Source organism: Acinonyx jubatus, chromosome B3 (assembly GCF_027475565.1).
Source record: "Acinonyx jubatus isolate Ajub_Pintada_27869175 chromosome B3, VMU_Ajub_asm_v1.0, whole genome shotgun sequence".
Classification (NCBI taxonomy): Eukaryota; Metazoa; Chordata; class Mammalia; order Carnivora; family Felidae; genus Acinonyx; species Acinonyx jubatus.
In genome coordinates, this window is record NC_069386.1 from 143333324 (window position 1) to 143340655 (window position 7332).

Below are 7332 nucleotides of genomic sequence, written 5' to 3' on the forward strand. Positions count from 1 at the left end.
GATGCGGCGGCCCACGGATGCGTCCGGAACAGGCGGCCGGGGGGACAATGACGTGTAGATTTCTGAGTCCTAAGCAGATCACCTCTGTGGGTGGAGGAAAAGGACACGAGGACTCACACGCAAAGATAAACCACGGCTGATCTCACCGGGGGTCAGGGGTGCCAGCGACGGGGCACCGCGAACCGGAAAGGAAGGCGGAGCTTTTCTCTCCAGCGATGGCTAGGGCGTGGGAAAAACAGGCAGGCTCCGTGCGTCGGGAGGGGTCCTCTTTCCAGCCTTTTCAGGACACGCCTTGGGAACGTCCGTGAAAAACAGCCCTGTGCCCCCCCGCCCCCCAGATCTGCCCCGGGGAGGAACGCCACGTGCGTAGAAGAATTCGGAAGAAGCAACACGAGAGGGAAGCGCGCAGAAGCGGCTGACTCTTCCCCAGCAGAGAAGAGCGGAGGACCAGGGCCCCAGGACGGAGCCACGCCTCCATCCAAACACGAGGCCGGCTGCGCGCACAGGCCACAGCTCCCCGAGACGCGGAGCTCGCGCGCAAAGCGAGTTGCAGACAAGCCGTGAAATATGCACGAGTCCACTGGTTTCACGGCAAAACCACCGGACACAACTGCACGCTGTCGTTTGTACGTGCACACGTGTGCGCCCCGGCGTACAGACACCAGGCTAGCGCCTCCACACGGTGGGGGAGGGGGAGGACACCCCCCTTCCCCCCCCCCCCCCCCCCCCCCCCCGCTCTGTGCTCTGCTCCCCAGGGACGCAGGACGGGCCACTCGGGTGATTTACGGAAGGACTGTGGCAAGAGGGAGAGACTGGAGGAGGCAGCTTGCTCTCCGGGTCTGGGGCTCAGGAGAAAGGCTGTCGGGGCTGGAGGTGGGGATGAGTCTCCGGGAGGAGGAGGGGGTGACGCCGCGGGCGGGTCCCTGGGTTTGAGGAGCGGGAGGAGGCGCCGGGTGAACCGGGAGCAGGGACAGAGGGGCAGGTGGGCACCCAGGTAGGGGGAGAAACCAGGGGAGGCCGGTGTGCGTGGGGGATAAGTGACAGGGGACAGAAGGAGTCCCTGAGACTCAGCAAGCAAGCTCAAGTTTAAGGTCAAGCCTGGCCCTGGAGAAAGCAGGTGGAGTTGGGGACAGGGTGGGTGCAGGAGGGGAGTGCTAGGGGTGAGTTCCACCTTTGGGGAGGGGAGGGAAGGAGGGTGGCGGGGAGGTTGGCTTCTGTGGCTTCTCACGGAGAGTCCTGGAGGCAGCCTCCGCGGGCAGAGGAGGGCTGGGAGGGAGGTGGGGGGAGGGGGAGGGCGTGTCCCCATTCCTCCGGGACCTGGGGCTCCGTGAGGTGACCAGAGCCCCTCCACGGAGACAGGAGAGGGCGGCTGGGGACGAGAACGGTCTGCGTGCTGTGGGCCGCGCGGCAGTGAAAGCCAGAGAAGCGGTGGCAGGAGGAGCGTGGGGGTCGGTGGCCAGGGGTCTCAATGGCGTCTTGGTCGGGCCACGTGACCAGAGCTGGAAGCACGGAAGTCGTGCCGGGGGACAGATGGCAGCTCCATCACTGGTGCCCCGGTCGGCTCACGGGACGGGCACGGCTTCCCCTGCGTCACCGCAGTCTGGAATCAGCTGTGCCCGAGCGGCGGAATGCGGTCCCTCCAAGGGGGAGCCTGAAGCAGTGATGGCAGGTGGGACCCCAGGAACCCCGTGCTGAGAGGGCAGCGTCACAGGATGGGGGGGACAGCGTCAGCCAGGGTGCCCGATGGGCAGACCCCTCACTGAGCCTGCACAGGCGCGTGGGAACAGCGAGCTTGGGATCAGCCCGTCTGTGGTTGTTTTCATCCGGAATCGCCCACCACAGCAGCACGGGCTGCCTGACCCCACCAGCGTGTGTGAGCGAGTGGGTCACAGCGTGGGCCAGGGGGGCGCAGCGGGGGGTGAGCAGGTCACAGCGGGGGTGAGGGGGGCTCAGCGGGGGCGAGGGGGGCGCAGCGGGGGCGAGTGGGGCGCAGCGTGGGCGAGTCGGGCGCAGCGTGGGCAAGGGGGGGCGCAGTGCGGGCTTGGCGGTCTCCCGGCCGATGCAGGTATGCGTGCTGGGGAGGGGCCGATGGCGGGACTCAGCCTGGAGCCATGCGCACCGGACACGAAGCAGAGGTCCCGCCGCCCAAGTCTGGCGACTCTTCAAGGTATACAGACGTGATCTCAGAGCCGGACGTGTGCCGCAACGCTGACCTTTCAAGCCTGGGTTTAGGAAGAACGTGGTTTCCGGGTCAGAAGTTACCAGAAAGAAGCCCTGTTTTCCACACTCAGGTGCATCTGCCGCGGTTCTGGGGGACACCAGGGATGCGAACTTGGGCTCGGTGTGGTCACTCAGGGGTCACCCTCGGGGGTCTCCACCCCAGGCCCCAGCCAAGTTCAGGGGGAAGTGTGTCCCTCCCGTGCCACTCTGGACAGCCGGATTGACCCACGGAGACCGGGAAGGGATCTCGTGTAAGGAGAGCCCCGCGTTAGCTGCACGCTGGCTCCCGCCTAGAGGGCTGCCAGGATTGTGCCCCACTCCTCACCAAGAACAGTAATTAGAATGCAAGGTCATCTCCATGTAATGCATTATGACTTTAATATCAGTAAACTCCCCTTAAATATTAGATGCAGCAAGGAAATATTAGTTAAATTATCGCAGACCAATATGATGAGTTTCCTCTAGGATAAAGTGTGATAAATGGGTTTTAATAAACTGAGGAGAATTATACGCGTCACATTCGTGGTTCCTGTCAATTTTATTTAGAGTAAAATGCCATTGTGATAATTAGTTGGATTTTACTGTGTTCATTAAAAGCTTTTCTAATGACCGCTTGGAGGAATAAGTAAAATTAATTTCTTTCTTGAACATCGGAAGAATTCATCAAACAAACAAAAAGCCAACTCCAGGGCCATGTGAGACGGGGCGGGGGCCGCAGGCTCGAGGGGATGGCACTTTCTTGTCCGTCACCGGCACTGAGACTGCCCCAGAGCGGAACCACCAGAAAGGGATGCGGGCCAGGGCGAGGGCTGTGGCAGGAAGCCTCCTCCTCCAGACAGTCCTCCAGGACTGTCCAGCCTCGGTGCCCTCCCTGCCCGGCCTGCGCTCCTAGGTCACGCCTCCTGGGTCCCCGGAGGCTACAGCCGGGCCTCCTTCTTGCCTGTGGCCCCTAGGGCCCCAGCACAGGGACAGACCTTCAGGAGGGTTCAGGGGCCGGGTCTCCTGGCCACCCCTGTGCCAGCCTGGAGCAGGTGTGGCCGGAGGGACCGCCAGGGGGACCCTGTGGTGGGACAGCAGTGGAGGGGAAGAGGAGGTGGCCAGGCTTGGAGAGGTCACGTCACCTGAGGCCACTCAGGGGTGAAGGGGGAGACGGGGCCCAGAGGCCTCCAAGCTGGTGCCAAAAGCCACGATCCTTCCCACCGACCTGTGCCAGGCGAGCAGGTGTCCCAGACTGGGGGTTTCGACGAGCCTGAGGACCCTGCTGGTGAGGCTCCCAGCATGCACACGCTCACACGTACACACAGACGTGAGCACACACACCCGTGCTCACTCACACACCCTCCCATCTCTGCCAGGTTTGGATTTCACGGTCCTCTAGTGCCCAGCTACACCTCTGGACGTGACCCTGGACCCAGGACTGCACGGGCTTCTCCCCTCCACCAGGACCCTGCTGCACAGACCTCTCCCAGGCTCCTGACGGCAGCTGCAGACGTCGAGGGTCGGGTGTGAGCCTGCCATACACAAGAGGTCCCATCCCGGCTCTGCCCCAGAGGGCCCTCTGAGTCTCACTGGATTTTCCCTGTGCTGGAAGGTGAGAGGGCCCTCCGACCCTGTGGGGTTCTGGGGGGTCTTAGGTGCGGGCCAGCCAGGGCCGCCCTCCCGCTCACTGCCGGCTCCAGGATGCTGCTGGGCCATGAGCGCAGACAGGAGGCGTTTCTTCGATAGCCCCCCAGGTGACCACAGAGCCGGCTGGCACCCCACGCTCTCTGGACGCCACCCTCACCCGGGGCCAGGACGTTCGGCCACTTGGAATGTGGGCACGGCGTCCCTGCAGGGTCGAGGGTCAGACCTGGCAGTTGAAACCTCTTCCCTGGCTCCGCGTCTGCAGCTTGTCTCTCGTCCGCCCGCCCTCAGGGGCTGGGCTGGTGGGGGCTCACTCTGGGGTAGCAGATGGATGGCACACGGATGCCCACTTGTTGGCTGCTAGCTTTCCAGAGGGTTCTCTGGGGGGCCTGCCCGGAGGCTCTTCTCTGCTCCCTGGCTGGTGAGGCGAGGCCCGGTCACCCCCACCCCACCCCACGGCGTGCCCGTGGGCAGCCCCCATCCAGCCACACGGGCCCCCTCAGGGCTGCTCGGAGAGGCCGGGTGGACGGTCAAGGCCCCGGAGGCCAGTAGTGTTGTGGTTCCCAGCCCTCCATCTCCATCCGAGAAGCCTCCCTCCCCTCCCAGGGGGGGGGGGAGGGGTCTGGGCCCCCCTCCAGCCTGTCACTTTGCCCTTGGTGGGGGGGACCGGCGAAGGGAGGGTCTGCTCCAAGGTGGCTCACCCCAGTTGTGCCGCCCCTTGTGAGGGCTTTGGGCCCTTATGAGAGCCCCCCAAGAGCTCCCCACACCTTCCCCCCGGGAGAACGCAGCAGAGGACTCGGCCTACGAACCAGGAGGCCTGCGCCTGTTTCTGAACCTGCCCACACCTGAGCTCGGGCTCCCTGCCCCAGGACCCAGACAGTAGAGTCGAGGATAAGAACACAGGTGACCATTGTCAGAGGAGTCTGGGTTCTTCAAATGAATGTTTTCGCTAAGGAGGGGAGGTTGTGACGAGGGAGGCTGGTTGCCGGAGGACCCGGCGGCCGGCCCACGACGGACGTGGCCGTCCGTTATCTCTGGGAAGTCAGAGTGTTTGTCACGGTAGCCTCACGGTGCCCGACCGTGGAAGGGCCCACCGGTCCCCGGAGCCTGCCCTGGGGGTGCATCGTCCCTGGGGTTGGCGGGGCGCTCCGTGCGGGAGGCCGGGAGAGATTCCCGTGTTAGAAGAGTTTGCCGAGAGGAACTCCGGCAGATGGGTAATTTAGCTGGTAATTCAGCATCAGGAACCGCGCCTCGGCCACCGGCTGGGTGGAGGGCAGATACTCAATTAGCCCCGGCCGAGTGGCGCGAGCACGGCCGGAACCGGGGCCGGGAGACAGGGTCCATCCCACGAGAAGGCACCGTGCGGGCGAGTCAATCAGGGCACCCTAATTGGAAAGCGGTAATAAAAAGTAATTGAGTTTAATACATAATTTAGATCATTACCCGTTAAGTTAATGCGTGCCGCTTAGGTGTGGGGAGAAAATTATTTATCTGGTAGATGGGGGGGGATTTCATCTGTGTTTATAATGGAATGCTCGCCAATTGACTTCGGTAAGAGCAGGCTGTTAAATCGGGTTTTGAATTGGTGCGTAGATTGGAAGGCCGTGTTAATTTTGGACGTGATGTACTTAGCACCTCCTCCTTCGAAAGTCCTCCCGTGAGGTGAGAATTCCTGGCTCCGTCGTCCACGGCAGCAGAAATTAAATCGGGTCCTGCAGGTGTCTTGACGGAAGGCGATGCGGCTCCTGACTTCTTCCTTATTTTTCTTAAAGCAGAGACGTTAACAGGGTTCTGCTGCTTCTCCGAAGCGTCTTTTTCCTCTGGAAAGCGGCCCGTGACTGCAAACGAGCGCTTCTGTGAAATACTGAGGACGAACTTACTAGCCGTCACGACCCTGGGCCCAGCCGTCCGCGACCCGTTAACCTGTTGGATTTTCCTAGCAAGTCTGCGAAGCCGAGGGCCTGGCTCACCGGGTGCCCCCAGGGGCCAGTGCCGGCCCAGGCGGGGACACGGTGTGGGGCCTGTGGGGCTAAAGGCGGGGCTGCCTCGTGCTCGCAGCAGAGCCGGCCCGTGGGCGGTGCGGGACCACCGCAAGCTTCTCGGGTGTTCCCGGCCCCTGGGTGCTCCGCCCCCCCACTGTACGGGAAGACAGTAAGCTTTGGCCCAAGAAGCGGTGAGCCCCTAGCCAGCCCCTGCCCCTCACAGCGCCGGGCCCGGGTGGCGGTCCCTCCGTCGCTCGGCCCGCCGGCCTGCCCGTAAATCGGGGGTGATGACAATGCCCTCTCGGGGGCTGTGTCTGCTGCTGGCAGGCCCCCCATCGCCTTGTGGCAGGTGCGGGAGCCAACCCCAGGAAGGCTCACTGACGGGCAGCTGTCCTGAGGACCTCGGGTCCCCAGCCAACGGGATCACAGCTAGACCCGGCCGTCTTCCTGGGCATTTGAGGCTGCAGAGGAGGTCCTGGTGCCCACGGCCGGTACCCTGGGTTCCACCTGGGCCCTCAGACCGGCCCCTCCAGCTCACCCCTCAGGGTCCCCATCCAGAGCACCACAGCCACGTCCCGCTTCTCTTGGGAACAGCCACTGATTCAGGGTGCAGGCCTCCACTCTGGGAGGCAGACGGCCATGGAGCCCCCCGAAGGAGCAGGGCCTCAAGGACCCCGGGAGGCCAGAGCCGCCGAGTCCCGGGACATCCTGCCAGGTGCAGTTTCAGAATCAGCACGGCTAGCTGTGAAACTGTGCTTTACATAAAATTATGAGATAACCCAGTGGGTACGACCGACTTTTTAAAACCTGGGTCTTTTAACATACAAATATCTCACTGCTGTCAGGAGCCTCTGCCCCTTCGCCCCTCTGATCTGGTGTAGTGCCAAGGGGCCCGGGGACACACGTGTGATGGGGGCGCTCCCTGTCACGACAGGGGGGCACGACAGTTGGGGGACGGTGTCCTTCCATTCTCTCGAAGAATCTGCTGCTTCAGAAGCTTCCGGAACGGTCATCTCCGATGGCTCTAGAAGCCGCGCAAGCGTTTGGCAAAATCTCCCCGGACACAGCTGGGCTCTGCATCCACAGATGAGCCGGCGTCCGTCCCGGAGGGGGGTCCAGGAAGACGGAGAGGACGGCCCGGTGGTAGCAGACCCCTACCGGAGGCTTCCCAGGGAGAGGGCAGCACCACGGGAGTCCCACCGCGGCACTGAGCCAGAGCCCGGGCTGTGTGGGTGGTGTGGGGGCCTCCCCGGCCGGAGGGCTGAGAGGCTCAGGGGCCAGGGAGGGACTCAGCTCCAGCCCCTTCGTGCGGCACCCCGGCCCCTCGCCCTGGTCTCTCAGGCCCCGCCACCCTGCCCGGGGCCTTTGGATTCAGGAGCACCTGCATCCGCAAAGCGTGGCCATCACGTGGCCTGCCTCGGCCCCTGCCCACGTCCCACGCTCTTGGAGAGAAGCCTGTTCTCACTGTGCCCCGTCCTTGTCTGGGTCCCGCTCTGTGTCAAGCACA

At 63.5% G+C, this 7332-nt stretch overlaps 1 long non-coding RNA gene across 1 annotated transcript; it reads right to left on the reverse strand.

The window, feature by feature from the left end:
- Positions 1-5247: 5247 nt before the first annotated feature.
- LOC128316142 (uncharacterized) lies at positions 5248-7289 on the reverse strand. Its single transcript, XR_008299756.1, has 2 exons — positions 6651-7289; positions 5248-5681 (listed from the first exon to the last, which is right to left on the reverse strand). It is a non-coding gene; the product is annotated as an uncharacterized LOC128316142 (long non-coding RNA).
- Between the last annotated feature and the right edge of the window lie 43 nt (positions 7290-7332).